Source organism: Agelaius tricolor, unplaced genomic scaffold (genome assembly GCF_023055355.1).
Source record: "Agelaius tricolor isolate 1412-34295 unplaced genomic scaffold, bAgeTri1.0.p SCAF_3, whole genome shotgun sequence".
Lineage (NCBI taxonomy): Eukaryota > Metazoa > Chordata > Aves > Passeriformes > Icteridae > Agelaius > Agelaius tricolor.
This window is the reverse complement of record NW_027269263.1, coordinates 44,612,572-44,632,208: the sequence shown is the minus strand read 5'-3', so window position 1 is coordinate 44,632,208 and position 19,637 is coordinate 44,612,572.

Genomic DNA, 19,637 nt, shown 5'->3' with positions numbered 1-19,637 from the left:
TGTTCACCAGCATCATTCTCATAAAATTTCTGTAAGAATCACGAAAATGCTGAAAAAATTATTTTTACAGCACAGTGGAACTGCTAAGCTTGTGCCTCGTTTTTGATTAATTTCATGCCTGACTCAGTCAGAGATTAGGCCCTGACACAGGTTATAATTAAATATTGAAATCATGAAGTGCAAGAATGTTTAATTTTTAAAATATGAGTTTTAATTTACCTCATACAGAGAATAGCTCTGGTCACCTGCAGAGATGCATTACACACTACATTGCCTAATGTAGGATGCCTGAATAAGGCTGAGCATACAGTTAAAGTAAACTAATGCAATTTACTGAACAGCAGTCAAATATTTATCCAGTTGATGAAGCAGACTTTATGTGAAACTCAGACAATAATTAAAGAGAAGCCTTGCTTAAAACATGCTTATTCCAGTTTCCACAAATATGTTATACCAAAGCAGCATCTTCCTTTTCTCAAATATTGATGTTCTCCTAACACATTATACAGTGAGCTTGTCCTTGGCATTCTCTTGACTATTTAATGAATACATTTCCTGGCATTTGCCTTATCTTTGTTATGTTGTTCTTTGGAGAGCTAAAACTATTAGTTAGCCCTTGACAGAAAAACATCAGAGCAAGCTAGTAAAAGGTCTTATGGTATCAAAGTTATTAACATGGTATTTGATTAAACCATAGAAAGATGGGGAATAGATACTACAGACTATGTCCCCTGTACTTAGGCTTTCACAGCCTTGAATAGCTTTTCATAGAACTTTCACATTTGTTTTTGTCATTTTATCTGAGCAATAGTCTGTTTAGTCACAGGCAGAATACTAATCCAACAATTATTTTGTAGTGCTCTATCATTCCAAATAGAATTGAATATATTATGTACTTCCACTTACTCAGAATAAATATTTTTGCTTTAAGTTTCAATTCTCATAGTAAAAGAAATTTAAAACTTTTATGCCAACAACAGGAAATATGTGTTGAGAAGACATATTTTGCACAATCTAGAACACAATACAAACTGTTAGAATGCAGGCATTTATAAAAATATAAATGGTCTCAATTCTTAATTTAACACATTGAAGCTTGTGTACAACATCATTTACAAGTATTATTAAATCTTCACACTTCAAGGTTTTATTAGAATCAGGAAGCCTGAGTAGTTGTTCTTCAGAAATGCCTAATGATGACCATAAAAATGGAGAAGACAGAGCTTACACCCAATCTGTGTTCCCGAACTAGATGGAAGCATATTTCCAAAATTATCTAATGACTGGTAGTTAGTGAAGCATATATGTTCACTGTCTGTTAAAAGTCATTAGGAGGTCCTCAAATTTTTCAGTAATTTAAAGCTGATGAGATGTCTATGTCCATTGCCTTAAAAATAGACAATATTTCAAAACACACCCTACAAATTACAGCACACTTCATCCAAACACTACTATTTTTTGCACACATCTGGATAATTCAACATGAAGTGACTGTGTGAGGGTTCTGCTACCCTGAAGTACCATTTTTGTTTTAACAAATTGTCTTTTTACTTGATAAAGTCAAAGATATAAATATTCTCTCCATTTAAAATGCCAGTGGTGCATTTTTAAGAAATTTGGGTTATTTTATTTAGTTCGGAAGAAAGATGAAGGCAAATTCCAGCACACAAGTTAGTGCACGAGAAAAGCTGTGGAGCAAGAGTCTAACTGGCATAAGCTACCACAGCTACTTCAGCAGAGCTGTGCCAGTAAACACCAGCTGGGCTTCTGGCCTGGTATTAGAAACTGCATCCAGCCACACTTCATTTTCAGCTGCAGCCTCCAATTCAAACCAGCTGCATCCATAAGCAGCTGAGAGGCTGCCTCACAAACTGGATTATTGCTAGTCTTGAATGTGCAGTATCACCCCAGTCCCTGACATGCTTAGAACCAATATACCACAATTACAACTTTAAGTACAAGGCTGCTGTTCCTACATATCCTAGGGTCAGGAAAATGTATTGGATGCCTACATGTCCAAGTTCTGTAAAGTCAGAAGATTAACACTTATTAGCAATAGGACATCTCAGCAACCAGACTGAGCTGCCTAAGATTTGGTATTGTATTCTGATGTTCTCTGCACTATTGAAGTCGTTGCTCAAAGCATGTAGGAAAATGACAAATCAAAAACTCTTAACTGCTCTCTACTCATCAACAAACTCATTGGGGGATTAACACCCAGTATGTTTTGTAGGGTAAAGCAAATATCTGGCCTAACTTGTTTCTTCTCATCTAATGGGTGAGGTTGTTGTCAGTCCATCTTTCTACCTATCTATTCCCTGATGACTGAGACACTGAGAAAAGGCAGCTGGTTTAATCTTAAATCAGAGATTAACAAACTCAGTCCTATTTACCAAACGCTTTACTGTTCATAGCATTCCATAAAAAACCTCCTTGATAACAAAGGGTCGACGCATGTGAAGAACTGAAGCACCAGAAGCACAAACAAAATCACTAAACTTGTCATACTGTATCTTGCGGTGATTTTAAAAATCTTCTGTTCTGGTTGATTTTTATAAGACCTTCAGATTTGTCACATTATGAGTTAAGGTTGAATTGGACCCTCAGATTTCCAGGATTAGTTGAGTGAGTGCCCAATTAGGCAGTAAAAGTATTTATTAAAGTTTAAAATATAGAAGTAAATTTGAAACTGTTTTGGATGCAGTATTTTATAAGTAAACATGTTTGAACCCTTTTAAATACTTTTCAGTATGGTTGAGTTTGCATTCTTCTTCCCAAAAAGTTTCAGAGCTAATAAAAATAATTATTATGTACCACCAAAGAGATGCAACCTTGACCTTTTAGATGGAAGAAAAGCAGGGGCAGGTTATAGGACATCTGCCATTTTTTTCAGTCACTTAAGTTTGTCCCCAAACATTCTTGACTATCCATAAACTCTGTATCCTATTGACAGTCAACTCTGTGCTGATTCACACTGAAAGATTTTACACCGATTTTCTTTTTTTCTGTTCAACTATTTTCCTTTGAAATCCCCCTTTTAAGACAGTAAAACATTTTCAAGGACACAGGACTTTTATGACCTATTTGTCTTCCAAAGCCACTGAGAACAGTCTAGTTCCTACCTCTCTATCTGTAAACACACATAGGAAATCCCAGGAAATCGCACAGTAGCTGATCAAGCCACAAAACTTCCAATCTACATTTCTTTGTACTATAAATACAGAGTGTTTCCCATGACCATACAAAAACTCACACTGCTGCTCCCAAATTTACTGACACCGCAAAACATGCAATTTATTCTGGCAGGAAACATGCAATACATGTAGGTACCTTAGGTGAAACTATCCAAAGATTCTTGTCTTTAAAACTTGCATTTTTTACACTTTTATACCTCCTTTGTGTATATACCTCTGATTTACTTTCCTGCTATTTATACCTATTTACTCCATAGATTTGAGTGAGTGCATTTTGTGTAAAAGTATCTCATGCTTTGCCAACTTCCACATAATTTTGACTATAATCCTCGCAATTTGTTTATCAAGATATGAGACTTTATGGCAGGGAAGCTGTCACAAGATTGATTCTGTGTTGTCAAAAAGAGAAAAAAAATAATGCTTGAAGTGTTTAATACTGTGGCCCTTAATTACAAGACTAATTGTACTTAATAGATCGACTCATGGGGGCTGTAGAAGTGGGTTTGAACAGATTATGTATTACCCCCTAGAAACCTGTACTTGCTTGGCAGACACCCACTAAGAGCAAGGCTGATTCACGTGCCATAGCAGATGCCACTAATACAGAGGGCTGTGAGTTTAGCCTGCCAGAAAGAATTCATTTTCACATTTAACCATTCACTGCAGCAAGATACATGGGTACACACTGGCTTGTGACTGTTACAGCCCCATGCTATTTTACAGTGCATAGAACCTGTAATGGAAGAAATCATTCCACAATAAAAATTATTTAAGATGGCCTTACTTAGTCTGTATGCATCACAGGACTTCAAATTATTTTACATGCTGCATAATGACCAGCTATTGATGTTCTCCACTCAGGCTTACCACATGAATGGAAAACTTCACCTATGCTCGAAGAAGGTTCATCGTGCCATCATGTAGAGTGTCTTGCTTTGGAGGCTACAACTAAAGCTTAAATACCAGCTAATGGCTATTCAGACTATTTCCAGTGTTCTTACAAGTATTCCTTTGTACTTCTAGATATGTCATACACACCTATTGTGTGTCTGTATGTATACAAATCCATACATGTAAGTTCTAGCAGTTGGATCACATAAGCGTAGTGTAAATATTTTAACTGTCACCTCAGAAGTAGAATGCTTCTCATAATTACAGTGAACCATCATCTCTATTTTCCAATGAGTAAAATGTTAAATAAATAAAGCTTTAGAAGGCTTCAGATTTCCTTAAATGACTGATTTTTGTTTCATGAGAAATGTGGTCCTTAAAAAAAAAGTTCCATTCATAGTAGTCTAATTTGGAGGGTATCTTTTTGATAAATCAATTAGTTAAGTTAGTTTCCCATCTCTATATGTACACATGTGTAAAAATAATGCCAAATTCTTGTTTGAACTTGTAAGATGACAATTGCTCACAGAACTATAACCTTACTTATGCAAATCAAAAGAGTTCATGGTAAGCCTGACATTTGCAGAATTAATGAACTAAATAATTAAGTGACCTGGTAAGTGATTTGGTAAACCAGAACTATTAATCTTTTAATGAATTCTTTACTATCACCTAAATAATAAATTTTTGCATAATTTTAAAGAATTACAGTAAAGAAACATTAGAATATAAAATCCATTATGTAAAGGAAGGTTGCTTTTATAAATCTGTCATTATGTCTCATTTTATTGAATTCATTTCTATTCAAGATTTAGAAAAGTGGCAATTCCTGCACTGGTGACTAACAGTCCCAAACATTTCAGTGGTAAGATTTTTTCTTGCTAAGACAAGTCTGGGATCATTTACTGCTTCAGACAAACCGCTGCCTAAAGTGAGTAATTAGCATACAACTGTAATTTAAGAAATCCCCTATTTGATGGTGTGCATCACATGTTTCAGATTTTCAAAGCACTCGTAAGTTAACCAGGCACAGTAAATGATGTTTCTGAACCAGTTCCTCTTAGGGATATTTTTTCCTTTCTACATGTTATTGGCTTTCACCCTTATAGCAGCTTTGCAGCCCCTCTCTTACTTTTTCCTGTTAGAGTATCCTAAACTCAAGTAGTTTCTTAAGCTTCAACTTACCAGTATTCTTCATATCCTGTCTCAAGTGATATGTATAGTTGTCTTTCCTTACCTTCCTCTCTATCAGTGTCCACAATGGAATTAGATTTATCAGAGTGGAAATTCAGAAGTACCATATGCTTCTGCAGGTAACATTTATTCCATTAATTGCTATATAGACTTGAGGTACTTATTCTATTCTACATGTTCTACTTATTCTATTCTATCTACATGTATGTGTGTATCAGAGATGACATATGGTATGATACATGTGATCTTTTTCCCCCCATAAAACCTGATTTATATAATTCTTTAGCATGACTGCTAAAGAATTCAGGAAAGTCTTCAACATTTATTCCCTCTTCAGCATTAGTCCCTGAAAGTAGATAGGTAAACATGCAACAGCATGTACCCAAAATTGTTAAAACAACATTTCAAGTGATTTTTTTCCAAACTAGTACTTAAATCTTAACTTTCAATTTATCTCTTCTGAAAGATGCTACGTGGTATCACTTGACTCAATGTTACAAAACATTTCAAATCGGTATTGAAATGTCATAGGGTGAAAAAGAAATGAAAATAATGCTATTAGCTTCTGAAGAGGACCTTTCTTTGAAATATTATCTCCAAAAGCATAAAAAAAGCAGAAGAACAACCCATTGCAAGGACAAATATAACACTTAGTGGCTCAAGAAAGAAGGAATGCAGTTCTACTCCATTTCATTGGTGCATGCCAGATACTCAAACATCTTTCATTGCAAATCATTAAGTCAATCATGTCCACAGAAGAGTCCAGTGGGCTTCCTGAGCAACATGAAACCACCAGAGGTACCTTTAACATAATGAAAAGACACTACATTTTGATCTTAAAAGCATTTCTAATGATGTTTCCTTTGTGAGTACAAATGAATGCACCAAAGACTGGCCATGGCTGAATTTTACTCCACCTGGGTTTAATTTTTATTAAGAGATATACCTAAAGGGCAGCAAATAAGAAGAACAAGGCTGCATGAATATGCTATGGCTACAAGTGTGCTCTGGGAACAATATCCTGAAAATGGAACCCCACAGTTGGCAAAGCTTCACAATTTGAAGTGAGTTCAACATATTCTAAGGAAACAGGTGGAACTTCATCAAGAGAAAATCTAATTCTGCTGACCTATGCTGCACCCACACAGCAGAGCTTTTGCAGTTCATTATGCAGGCACAGCAGCTGCAGCACGCAGTAACACCCACCAAAAAATTACTGAAATCACAGAGGACTATTTAATCCCACAGAACATTCTGTCCTTAGGTAAAAAGCTATAAGAAACCAAGAAACAAAACACAGGCAAGTATGCCATTCTGCAAGTTCAGTCATTATTTGTAGCTGATCAAAAACTTTCAACTAGACAAAACAAAGATATTTTAAAAAAACCCAAAACACCATATGTAATTATGTTTTGAATATATTTAATTATGAAGAGGCCTCTATTCACATGGGTGTTCGGTCTACAGGTGTGCACATTTGTGATTCTCTTACTCCTCTGAAATAACAAGCAAGCAGAAACTTACTCTGTGCTAAACATCAGACAAGCTATTTGACTTTTCAAGTTAAATGAAACGTCTACAACAAAATATCTGTCATACAGAAAGGGCTTTGTATTTTGCACATGGTAACATGATATAAGCAAAAACTAGAGGATTCAAGGACTAGAAAAAATTGGAAACCAAAGAGAAGGAGCTAAGGAGTTGTGTGAAACATGCAACTTAGAGACACCGCTTTCAAAAGAAATTGTGTTGGTTGACATTTTTTACTTAATTATATTAAGGCTGCAGTGCAAGCCAAGGCTAGATATCAAATAATCCATATGGAGAGAAAATAGCTCAATGACCTAATCATAGCAAAAATGTATGTCAAGATATGATCTCCAATAGAAAATAAAAACTACACAGGACAGAGAAACATAGATTAAGATAGGATTGTTTGCTTTTTAATATGGTACAAATGTCAGTTTTGTAGAAGTTCTTAATTTTTAGAAAAAGTTCTTCCCTTCTTTCCCAGAACTTGACTGTTGATTCTCCGGTGTCTAATACAAAACTTTCTGCAACTGCAGCTATTTCTGTACTAGAGAAATTACCAGGATCTGTCTTAAGTATTTTGATGATGGTGGTAAGCATTTCCAGGTAATCAGTTCAGCAGGTTTTGCAGTTCTTGGATCTCCTATACATGAAATACAAATGCAGTGGGAGCAAAGTCTATAGAAAACAAGATGAAAATGAGAACAAAAGACACTAGCATAAACTAGAACAGTGGAAATAAAGACTTGGAAGAGACATTATCCTTGGAGATTTAAAAATGCATAGGAGTATATCAAAAGGTCAGTCTTAAAGAATGGAACTTAATTTTGACCCAAGGGAGTCAAGCAAGGAACCAAGGGAGAAAGTCACAAAAACTTTGTTTACATCCCATTTAAGCTACAGATGAAATTACTTTTCTCTGAGTAAAAGGAACTGGGGGAGGGAATAGTGGAAATACTAATTTATTTGAAAAGTTATCTAGATGTCATCTAACACAATTTTTGCATTATTCAGCTAATGCTGGTAATTGCACTTTATTTCTCTAGCAACCCCTGGAGGAGGTTTCAAGCCATAGCAATCACAATAGCCTGCAGCTTACTTGGAAAATAGAGTATCAGGCTGTAAAGGGTAAATATGTAATGGAAAATACAGCATATATGAGCAAAAGAATTATCAGAGAGAGCAAAGCAAGCATAATATGTTAGAAAGACACTGAAATAGCCTTTTTGAGCTCATTATTTAAAATCACTGATAAAGGGACTCCAAAATGGTATCAGTTTAATGTGCAGTGGCAGAACCCAATTGGCAGCTCTTTGGATTGGCCACAGACAGCGTATGAGAGGATTCCCCGGGCTGCTGGTGCCTTCAAACAGAAGCACTTCAGACTGGCAGCATGGGAATACTCCCTTTGAACAGCTGAATGATATGCAAAAGATGTAAAAACAGATATAAATGCTAATAATTAAAAACTAAATGAATAATACCCAATGCAGATTTTTTTAAGAGGGCTGAGAAGGCTTTGGCATTCAGAGGCTGTGCCAGCCAGCTGTAATAATCATCTTAAACACTCCCAGAAAGGAGAAAGACATTATTAGCATTATGGAAACAAAGCAAGTACCCAATGGATAAAAGTGTTTCTATAGTAAAAGCTTCTGTAGTAAACTGAAATGGTTATGCAGTTGAATCTCGCTGCTCTAAATGAGCAAAGCAACATTACATTTATTGGTCTGAAGAGACCCCACGAGAAACATATGGCCTTTTATCCAAGTCTACCCAGCCTAATAAACTCAAATACCATAGATGTGTTTCTTACTTTATGGGCAACAATGTATTAAGGAAGAAATATTTTTAGCACTGTAATTTTATAAAATGGAAAGCATTCAATCTCCTCTGGAACCACCTATGTAAAATTTGGCTTTCCGTTGACAGTGCATGCTCCTCAGATGAAAATCTTTGCTTAATTTAAAATAACAGAACTGCAAATTAAACAGTTGAAATAATTTATCTTGAAAACTGTGAATTAAGCATGCTTTGTATGAGCACTGAGATAAGTTTGATTTACGAGTTTGCTGTACAATTGTGTCAGGGATATCTGCCCTGCAGGTTTTTGGCTCATGTTCCTCATCTCACTTGCTCTTCCAGTGTATGTGAGCACCAACAGCTTCTGCAGGCTGTCTGCTCTGTTCCCAGCCACCACACAGCTCTGCCCACTGCTGCAAACACTCCAAGTAAATGTTCATCACCTCAGACATCACGTCCCAAAAATATTTGCAGACAACAGGTTACCACTGACACACTTTTTGATTCTTTTTTCCTCATATATGTCTGTACCTACATTATATGTCTTCCCCTGATGAAAGCCAAAAGTGCCATCAAATGTGAAGGTGGATAACAATGGTAAAGCTTGACTGGTGCTTTAAATCTGACTTCCTTTCTCCTTCAAATGCAAAGAAGTCCAATTAAACAAGCACAAAGTACAAAATAAATAAAGATAACTGGTGGTTCACTTATATTGTCCAGGTTGTGATTTATTACAACAGAAACAGAATCCAATACAAAAATGCCACCATCATAGTGACTGGAAAGAAAGATAAGATTCACACTGGGAACTCTAATTGTATATACATTTTGAACTGCTTTTTCTCTGAAAAGAGAAACAGGCATGGCCACCAGAGAAACCCAAAGCCATGTATGCCCAGAGACCCTGAATTTTAGTAAGACTTAAAATATGAATGGACATCTAAACATACAGATCTTAACTCATACCTACTGGTCTGACAGAGAGATAACATGTGCAGCATATAGGGAGCAAAACCTGCTTTTATAGACTCATTGGTCACATTTAAAGAAAAAAAAAAAAACAAAACAAACCCACAAAACTAGAAAAGTATTCATTTCCAAACCTTTGGAAGAACTGTGATTATATTTTGGTGTTGATTGTATCCTTGAATAAAACAATCACATCACATAAGCAGTAAAAAGAAACACAATTACGTAATGTTTTCTTACGTTATATGGGGATTGCTTGCCTGGGAAATCACTAACAAAATCACACCACGGCTGCAGCACAAATGTCACAGCATTAATAACTGCTCGCTTAAAGCTGAGAACTTTGCACTGAGTCAGAAATATAGCACAGTAGTAGAAACCCTCTGCTCTGCAAGTCCTTCCTCCAGCAGAGCAGGGCAGGTCTGGGTACTCAGGTTGTGGAGAGGATGGGGACAACAGGAGATCCATCACTTCTCAGCCCCTCTTTCCAAAGGTTAATTTTCAAGCTCATATTTTACTTTTTGTCCTTAATACCATTGAGAAGAGACAGAATGGGTACCATTTCCTGGCCTGTGGCCCAAGCTACTTCAGTGAGGACAGAGAACTAATATCTGTAACATAGGTGGATATTTCTGCCTTGGGGTACTTTCTGAGCACTAGTACTGCAGCTTTTTGCTGTGGATGTTCAGCCCTCTCTTCTGCAATTACATGAATAAAATCAAACAAATGGAGTGCTTTCATTTTTGGGGGCCTACTAAGAAGAAAAGTTTCAATAAGAGATGTCCAGGAATAAGAAAATTACGGGGAGCAGTGGTGCTGGGAAGCAGTGTGGTGCAGGGGTCACCACACCACAGAGAAAATACACAACAGAAGAAAATTGTACTGTTGTATCTTGGCATTAATCTCAGAAACAAACTACCTCCCTTCCTTTGAAGAACAAAACACAAACATAAAAATCCCTATATTTTTAGGAAGCTAAAACAACGAAAAAAGAAGAAAAGAAGAGGGGGGCTCTGGCTGAGGCTGACTGAAGCCCAAAAAAACCCCATCAAACCAACTTTAACATTTTTTATTGTTAAATTGATAAAATGCATGAGAACTCACTGAGAAGTACAGTTTACGAGCAGACCCTGGACACCGCTCTACCAGCTGGATACTCTGAGATTTTTCCTTTCTTTTCCAACAGTAGAGGATACACATGGATATTTGCACATTCCCTGAAGTATAAGGGAGCCAGAGCTCTCCTCAGTGTACATTGTGTCCTCCCACCCAGTGCATCCCAAAGGTCAGCCACCCTGGGAGACCAGCAAACTTCCTGCATGCAGCATGATCACAGGGAAGGCAGAGGTATGTGTGCTAGGCTGTAGTTGTGGACATGGCACCTAGTAGAACATATCTTCTGTGTCCAGAAACTATTGATAACACGTGAGATTACAGAGCCAGGAAAAGGTGTTGGCATTAACTGTAAATGCATAAGACAAAATTCAACTTTTCATGGAGGAAAACGATGACCTGAATTGCATCCTCAATATTCAAGACCTCACAAGTGAACTGAGGACCCATTTCACCAGCTAGAAGAGAGCAGCATAGCAATATGAGACCTGCCAGGCCAGACTGTCCAATCCAAAATGCCCCCTTGCCAACTTAGGACAGCTTTATAGTTCCTGTGCACTACTGGGGCAGTGCAAAGGGGCCCTGATTGTATTGCCTTACTGAAGATTGCTGTGGCTCTAAGATGGTAAAAATTGCCACAAGTCAGACCTCTCTTTGCTCCCTCACAACACCCAGATTCATAATTCTAGAATCTCAGTGGTAGGAGGCCATTATTTTTATAGGTATTTTACCTGATTTTGGGGTCCAGAAAAATCAATTTAATTTTGCATTGTGAATATTTATTATACTTTCAAAAATGAAAATCTATAGTCATTTTTACATGAAGAAACCTAGGTCTGACTCCAGTGAACATGCTTAGTATATGTAATGACTATAGGAAGTTCCATCTATCTTATATGGTCTTTTCTTGTTAATTTCCCAGATCTCCAGCAAATTTACTGAACAGCTTTGGAGAACTGGAAAAGATCTCTAAAGAATTTCCAGTTCCAGTGCTAGAAGGTGAACAAAGGTCTGTATTAACCTGTAAGCTAGCCTGTGATGACTAATGACAGTATTGTGAGATGAAAATATACTGTACAAGACAAGGCTCAGATAAAACAGATTCTGACTTATCTAGAAGGTCTAAATAATTTAAAAAGCATAAAGCATACATGGCTAGCTTGCTAGAATGAGTAAAGCATATCCTGCTGTGAATAAGACCTACTTTTTTTTCAATTTAATATTTTGGACTACAAGAAAAAATATTGGGGTTCAGAGGAGCGCAAGGGTAATAAATTAATACTTGCTCATAGTAGCAAGAAACAGCTGCCATTCTGGAGTACTCAAAAGATGTGGCACATCAGTCATAATTTCTGTCACTGTGGTCTGCTGAAACTCTTCCCAAGGCTGAAGTCTTACTCACCCAAATGGCATCTCCCACCATGATTTCCTTTAAACAAATGCACTGTGAGACAGACAGAGTCATATTCACCACCCTGTGACACACAGGCATGAGACACACTGTGATCTTGGACAAACTGGGAAGAGATCTTGACTCCCTGAAAAGCAGAGAGGCCATACCCTGCAGAGAGACCTCAGTCAATTACAGGGCTGGGCAACCACCAACCACATGAGTTTCAACAAGGAAAAGTGCCAGATTCTGCACCTGGGATGAGGCAACCCTGTGTGTATGGACAGACGGGGAATGAGATGCTTGAAAGGGACTTGGTTGATGGCCAGTTGAACATGAGTCAGCAGAGCCCTGGCAGCCAGGAGGGCCACCCATGTCCTGGGGTGCATCAGGCACAGCATCACCAGCCAGGCAGGGGAGGGGATTGTCCTGCTCTGCTCTGCATTGGGGCAGCCTCACCTCGAGTGCTGGGGCCTGGTTTGGGTGCTGCAATATAAGAAAGATACAAAGCTATGAGAGAGCATCCAGAGTAATGCCACAAGGATGGTGAACGGCCCTGAGGAGAAGCCGTATGCGGAGCAGCTGATGTCACTTGGTCTGTTCAGCCTGGAGAAGATTGAAAGGAGACCTCATAAGTGTCTAAAACTTCCTCCTGAGGAGAAGAGGAGGGGCAGGCACTGATCTCTTCACTCTTGTGACCAGTGACAGGACCTGAGGGAATGGCCTGAAGTTGTGTCGGGGGAGATTTAGGACAGATATTAGAAAAAGGTATTTCACTCCGAGGGTGTTTGGTCACTGGAACAGGCTCCAAAGGAAAACGGTCACAGCACCAGCCTGCCGGAGCTCAAGAAACATTTGGACTATTCTCTCAAACACGTGGTGTGACTCTTGGGGATGGCATTCTGCAGGGCCAGGAGATGGACTCAATGATCCTTGTGGGTCCATTCCAACTCAGCTTACTTTGTAACTCTGTGAAGTATCAGGCTGCAAATGTAAGACTATCTACTGTCTCTACTCCATTATCATTCCCAAACCCTCCATAAGCAACAAATTCTGTCATTCCTTCAGAGCAGAGAAAATTTTTATGCCTCTGCTGGCCTAGGCCTGTACTTTCCAGCTCCTTTGGTCTCTCCCAAGGAAGAACAGCCTCCCCTTTAAACCACCTTTTACCCCTTGAGTCTGCCTGACATTAAATTCCTTACTCTACAACTGATGCTTCTGGGCAGCTCATAGATGGGTAGTTCTATCTTTGAACCTTTCCATGCTGCTGTTTTCCTACCAGTCCAGCCCAGCCCTCAGAGAAATTGGCTGTCCTGATCATCAGACACTCTCTGCAAGACATTAGTGAAGTAATTACCCAGGGACATACAGCAGTCTGCCCACTGGTGCTTTACTTACAAGCTCATTTTGATCATTAATGATGCTAAGCACATAAGGGTTTCTAACTAAAATAATGTACAGCACAAAGTTACTGTATTCTGTCCATGGCCTAAAAACCTCTGCAACAATGACAAATAAAGGAACCTTTTAAACTAAATATTAAATTCTTTCTATTTAAAGTTTCATCTGTGATAATGTTCTACTGAGTTGCCGAACATAAATATTTTTATCGAATCATTGCCAAAAGAATGTATTCCTCCCTCTTTAGTTCAAAACTCTCCTAGGAAAAAAATACAAATTTTTCCTGTGAAAGATTAAATGAGGGACTTATGATTTAGTACAGCCTTCACAAAACTCCTGTGATGTAGTTATGATATTATTTGTGTTTCCAAAGTGAAGCAGCCCATGAAGTAGCATGAGCTGGTTATTTTTTAATTTTTAAATCCAATTAATTGTTCTAGTTACAGTACTACTAATTTTTATCTAGCTGATTAACTAGAGAATAATCCAAATACATTTCAAATTATAAATCTTTCATGATTTGGGAGATTTTATACTAATGTACATTTGACAGTGCTAATTTAAAGCAAATATCAAGCTTGATTAAACATTCCCAAGATAAGAAGGATAAATGACTGAATTATTTTATAGATTTAACTACTATTGATATGATGTTATAAACAGAAATATTTTGATGTTCATCATTAATTTTTAAAAATAATTCTTTGGGAAACAGCCAAGAAGGACTGGAGAAGTAGGTCAGAATGTATGCACAAAACATTTGTATTCTTTACTATATAAACACTAATTTATTTATTGAAATAATACACTGTTAATTATTTATTAAAGAAATTACAATTTTGCTGAGCTTCCCTCTGAAAAAAAAAAATCATTAAAACGTGGCTAATGCAATGGATTGTTCCACATCTCTGCCTCCCAACTGTTTGCCAAGTGTTTATTGGCAAATCACTATCTGTTAAAACATAATCTGCATCAGAGCATCCCCAGCAAGCAAGTGCATTACAAAGTGTTTTACTAAGCTTTAAGTACTGTAAAAATAGTCAGCATTCCCCATATCCATATGTGGGAGATTTTATATATTTATGTGTATATATACACATATATATGAGAAAAGACTCTTCAGGCATTGGTTTGTTGTAATTGTTGCTAAAGGAGGTGAATTTCACAATATCTCTGGCTATTTCCCCAAATCCAGGCTTTTAAAAATGGAGATATACCAAGCAGTATTAAGTAATGCTGGAAAAGAGAGAAAGGGCTCTTTGTAAGAAGTTACATTACACACGTAGAAGCTTTTTTCTGTTTTCTTTTTTTTTAGTTTGTTTTTTTTTTTTTCAAACCAAGGAACACAGCTGATTCACCAAAATGTCTGAGCACAACCTATCATCCATCCAGAAATTAGCAGACTTCAGGCAAACACTCAGGTAAATAGAGGAAGTGGAAGCATGAAAACACCAATAAAAAATTGAGTAGATGTTCCCAGCTGGAGAGTGAGCAGAACCCATAGTCAAAAGCACAGAAATATGCACCAACACGTTATTCTCCAAGGCAGTGCTGTAAATGAGACAGTGACCAGGGATGACTTGCCTCTACTAATCTCAGCTGGCCTTTCCATTTAATACATTTAAACAAAAATGTAGATTTTCTAGAATTTATTACTATGCTTGATTAATTTGGTCCAAGGAGCTGATAACTATTTTCTCCCATTTTCCATATGTCACATTTAAAATTATTTATTCTAATGATGTAATTTCATTTTCTTTCATTAGTTCTACTGAAAAACAAGCAATATTTTCTCTAGCTAGAGCATTAATAAATATAACATGAAATTGGTTAATGCAACATACATTTCTCTCAATATCACTTAGCTCTATATTACAGTACAAAACAAAATTAAAGCATTGTGGGTTCAGTTTATTTTTGCATTTTTCAATAGTATGAACTACTGGGGGAAAGAAGAGCAGGTTGCTTCTGGGTAAGACTTATTGTATTTATTCTTTCTTGTTTCCAGAAACTTGGTTGCACGTATGTTGCTAAACTTCATTGAACTACTTTGCAAGTGGCAATAAATCAAAACCTTTACTGAACTCCAGACAGATTAGACCTACTGCACACCTCTCACCTAAGAAATCAGTTATCAAAGAAGCAATGAATTTAGTCTGGGAAGACATCCCTTTAGAAAGTCCACAATGCATTTTATGTCTTACCCCTTCCTTCTTAAGTTCTTTTTCAAGACTTCCCCCATAGCCTTGTATAATACTGGAATCTGACTAATTTGGCCTCCAGAAGCTACCCTGTGTCCTCACCATGATGTAAAACATAGGGACTCTACTTTCTGATCCCTGTCAGGAGCTTGGTCACTCCACTTGACAGACCCATTCAGATCACTGCCACTGTACCTGAGCTTTCATGCACTTAGGTGGTTATTTTTGGGATGGAAATGGTTAGGCCTGTGCGACGTAATTGCATTTGTCTTTTAGTCTTAATTTTAGCCTGGGTATACTAACCTACAGCCTGTCCTAACTTCCCATAGTCAGCACTCCCATCATTACAGAAAGTAATACATTTGATTTAAATTTGATGAACCATTTTATTCTTGACCTCCTTTTCATTGCATTGGTTGAGTGTCTCCCTCTGTGTTCTGTTTTATATTTATACATATATGGCTGAGGAAAAACAAACAACAACCCTTCACTTTTTGCTGTTTGTCTTAGTTTACAAGTTCCAATTCAGCTTTACTTTGGCACTTATCTCTACTTCTCTCTTTCAACGCCTTTCAGACATAGAAAACTCCCTATCCCTTTAGGAAAACTGCTTATTTCTTCTGTCCTTTCAGAAGCAGTTATTTATCCAGTCAGCTCCGGAGCCATTCCCCTACAAGATTTTCCCCTTGATTAAGATGCAAGTTCCAGACAGCTTTCACACCTTTGATTTAAAGAAATTTCACGCCTTCTCCACATTAAAATCCCTGAGCTCTTTAATCCAGTTGACCTCATTAACTAGTTTCCTTAATTTTTCAAAGTTTATCTTTTTGAAATTGAGGTCCTTTACAAGCTTGGTTGCAGCTGTGCTGGTGGGGGTGGCAGCTGCATTTCAGGGCAGCTGCTGTGCTGACACATTGCTTGGTGCCCCTGTTTCAACTTGTGGTTCTAATGGGAAAGGTTGCAGCCCACACCCCCCCCTCCCACCCCCAAGCTACTGCTCTTCTGCTTAATTAAGCCTAATAAATTGTTGATCATTTGATACTAGGTTATTGTCTACCAGCCTTTCCTTATGCCCCTATTGCAAAAACCCAAGATACAGCCAAATTATTTGTTGCCTGGCTGGAGGAGGACTCTGTCACTATTACTGATGCATTTTAGCCAGCAGTATTACCTTGGTCACAACTATAAGGTTTTTATTAATTTGGTTTTATCTTCAAAGACAGGTTTTACTCTATGCTTTAAAGGACAGTTCAAGCACTTCTGTAGTTGACTCTGTACAGTCAGGGAAATTTCTTCCTCACCTGCCACATTCATTGTCTTATGACTCTGAGGGATTGTATTAGAAGCATCTCCAAAGTGGAAGTTCTCACCAAAATAGTGCATTATTTGGAACTGAAAGGTAACCATTACTGCTGACTTGCCATTCTACCTGCTAATACTAACAAAGTATGTCATCTCCTCAAGAACTGTTTGCTTATAAGATACTTAAATTTAGAGATACACAATTAGGAACTAACATCATAAAGCTAGAAGATGAAGAAGGCTTATTATTGCACATAGGTCTTCCTAAGAGTTGAGAAGGATTCATTCTTACATCTTCTCTTCTTTCTAAACCTACATGTGTTGCAAGCAAAGGCACCTTTGTTGTTTCTCTTAGTAGGCTACTCCATAACTTATAAGGTTACCTCAAGTACAAGATTCTCACTGGCCTTTAGCAATATTTTTCCTTTCTTAACTTAGTCTCAGTCTTCCAACCATGGACAAGAAAACACGATTTGTACCCTCATGGACATACCTATATAAAAATGGTAATAGCAGAAAGGCATCACCCCACAAACTTCCCTTCCTCTTCACTAGCTTTTAAATGGTTCAGCCACTACACATATGTGTTTGCTGGATCAGACTTGGGAACTGGGAACGTGCTCCATCCATTAGCTGTCAGGCTCCTCTATGTTAGATACCAGGCTCAAGGGAATAACTAAAACACAGCAGAGCAAACGTAATAGCAAAATGAAATGTACTTGTGAACTTGCCTGTGAAGATGGGCACACAGTTCAGTGGGTATAGCCCTGTGCTGCAAAGAGGGTAGTGGCACACGTTGTCTTTTATGTGGGGCAAGTAAACAAGAACATTATTGTCTTGGTGCTGCTCTGACTCTGTGAAATATAATGAAAGATAAAAGTACACACGGCAGAGCATGTGTCTCCTAGGCACAGTCATGCTGTGGAGAGAAGTAATTTATCCCTGCTGGGTTCATCCATCATAATCCAGAGTCTGGAAATATCTGTTATTAGAGTGCATTCATTCCAGAGCTTACACTATGTATGCTTGCTATTTAAGTTGACCTGCTGCAATGGGGGTGTCAATTAGTTTCTGAGATCCCTCCCTATGATTTTACCAGTAATGAGCATGTTCACCTGTACAAAGTTAACAAACTATATTGCAATATCACAAATGTGTACAAGTGTGAAAGTTGCCCCTGTGGTTCATCATAGCTTAGAGTCTGAGCCAAAAAGAAAGCAAACTAGAAGAAAAATGCCTCCAAAGTCGGAGTTAATACTTTCCTCTCCTATAACCCCAAAAAATCCAGACACACACATCATGAGGTTTATAATGACAGGTATTCAGAATTTTGCTAATCTTACCAGAAATCATTAAGAGTCTTCGGCAACTGAGTATTTTCACTTCAGAGCTTTGTGCTAATACTAAATAAACAAAGGTGCTAATACTTAGTTCTTACTAATGAGTTACATTTGAAGACAGGAAAATTCCCTTTCCCTCTTTTTTTTTTTGAAGTATGTCTTGTTAAAAGTTTTTTAACTGGGTCCTAAATAAGTTTAGATCTCAACTTATGCTGAACTTGAAGACTGAAACCCAAAATTTATGGGTTTAGATTTACTTAGTTCAGGAAACCAGTGTGAATTTAAAAACAATAAACAAACAAGGAAAATGTTAAGGCTTTGAAAGAGCAAAGAGCAACCCCTGATGCCCATTAAAAAATAGACACAAATGAAAATGCCTAATTGTCTTTTTGCACAATGGACTATATAAGAAGAGAAGAATTAAGTGCAAGCAACAATGCGAGAAAAAAAGCAATACTTCTCAGAATTCTGAATTCATAGAAGCTAATCAGGGCCAAGGTGTTGTCCTCTTATTGCAAAGGTCCCATACCTTCTGGGCGATTGCACGTGGGCAGCTCCTCGCAGCACTGACTCCTTCTTCTTCACAGTACAGCCAACAAACTCCAACTCTCTTCACAGCACAAAAAACTCCATCTCTCCCCTCACCCAGCTCACCCACTCTTTTGTAGCACTTGTCTTCTCATTGGACACAGTTGTGCCCTATTAAAGGCAGGCCTGTTCCTAATCTTTGGTGATTAGTGCAGCTGCAATGCCTCAGGTGTGAGACTGCCTTCTGCACTATTTTCTTACATTCTATCCTTCCACACCAAGGCTCCTCTCTGTGTCTAGCAGCAAAGGGGAAGCTGGTATTGACTTGAGACAGAGAAGTGCTGAGAAGGAAAGGGCTGGATCTTGAGTGGCATTCCTTGCAGCTCTTAATTTGCAGGGCTCAGGGGATGAGGGATCTACAGAATGGGGATAGTGTCAGCTTTGGGAGTTACCAGTAGGGGATTACTCTGTGAAGAACACTGTCTTCTTGTCTTCTCAACAAAACAAACCAATCAACATCATAATTATTCTTTTTTCTTGATTCCTGGGAGTCAAAATACAGCAACCCCTTCATATCCATTCTGGCCTGTTGTCTGGTGATTCAAATGTCCAAACAGCAAGAGTCTTCTACCCAAATAGAAATACCCTGAAAAATGTTGATGTTTTCTTTACTGCATAGCTCTGCTTTAATGCTGACTCTGAGTAGAGAAGTATTCATGAAGATAAGGTTTTGATAACATGATTAATATTTTTGGTTTGACAGTGTAGGGGTAAGCATAGCCAA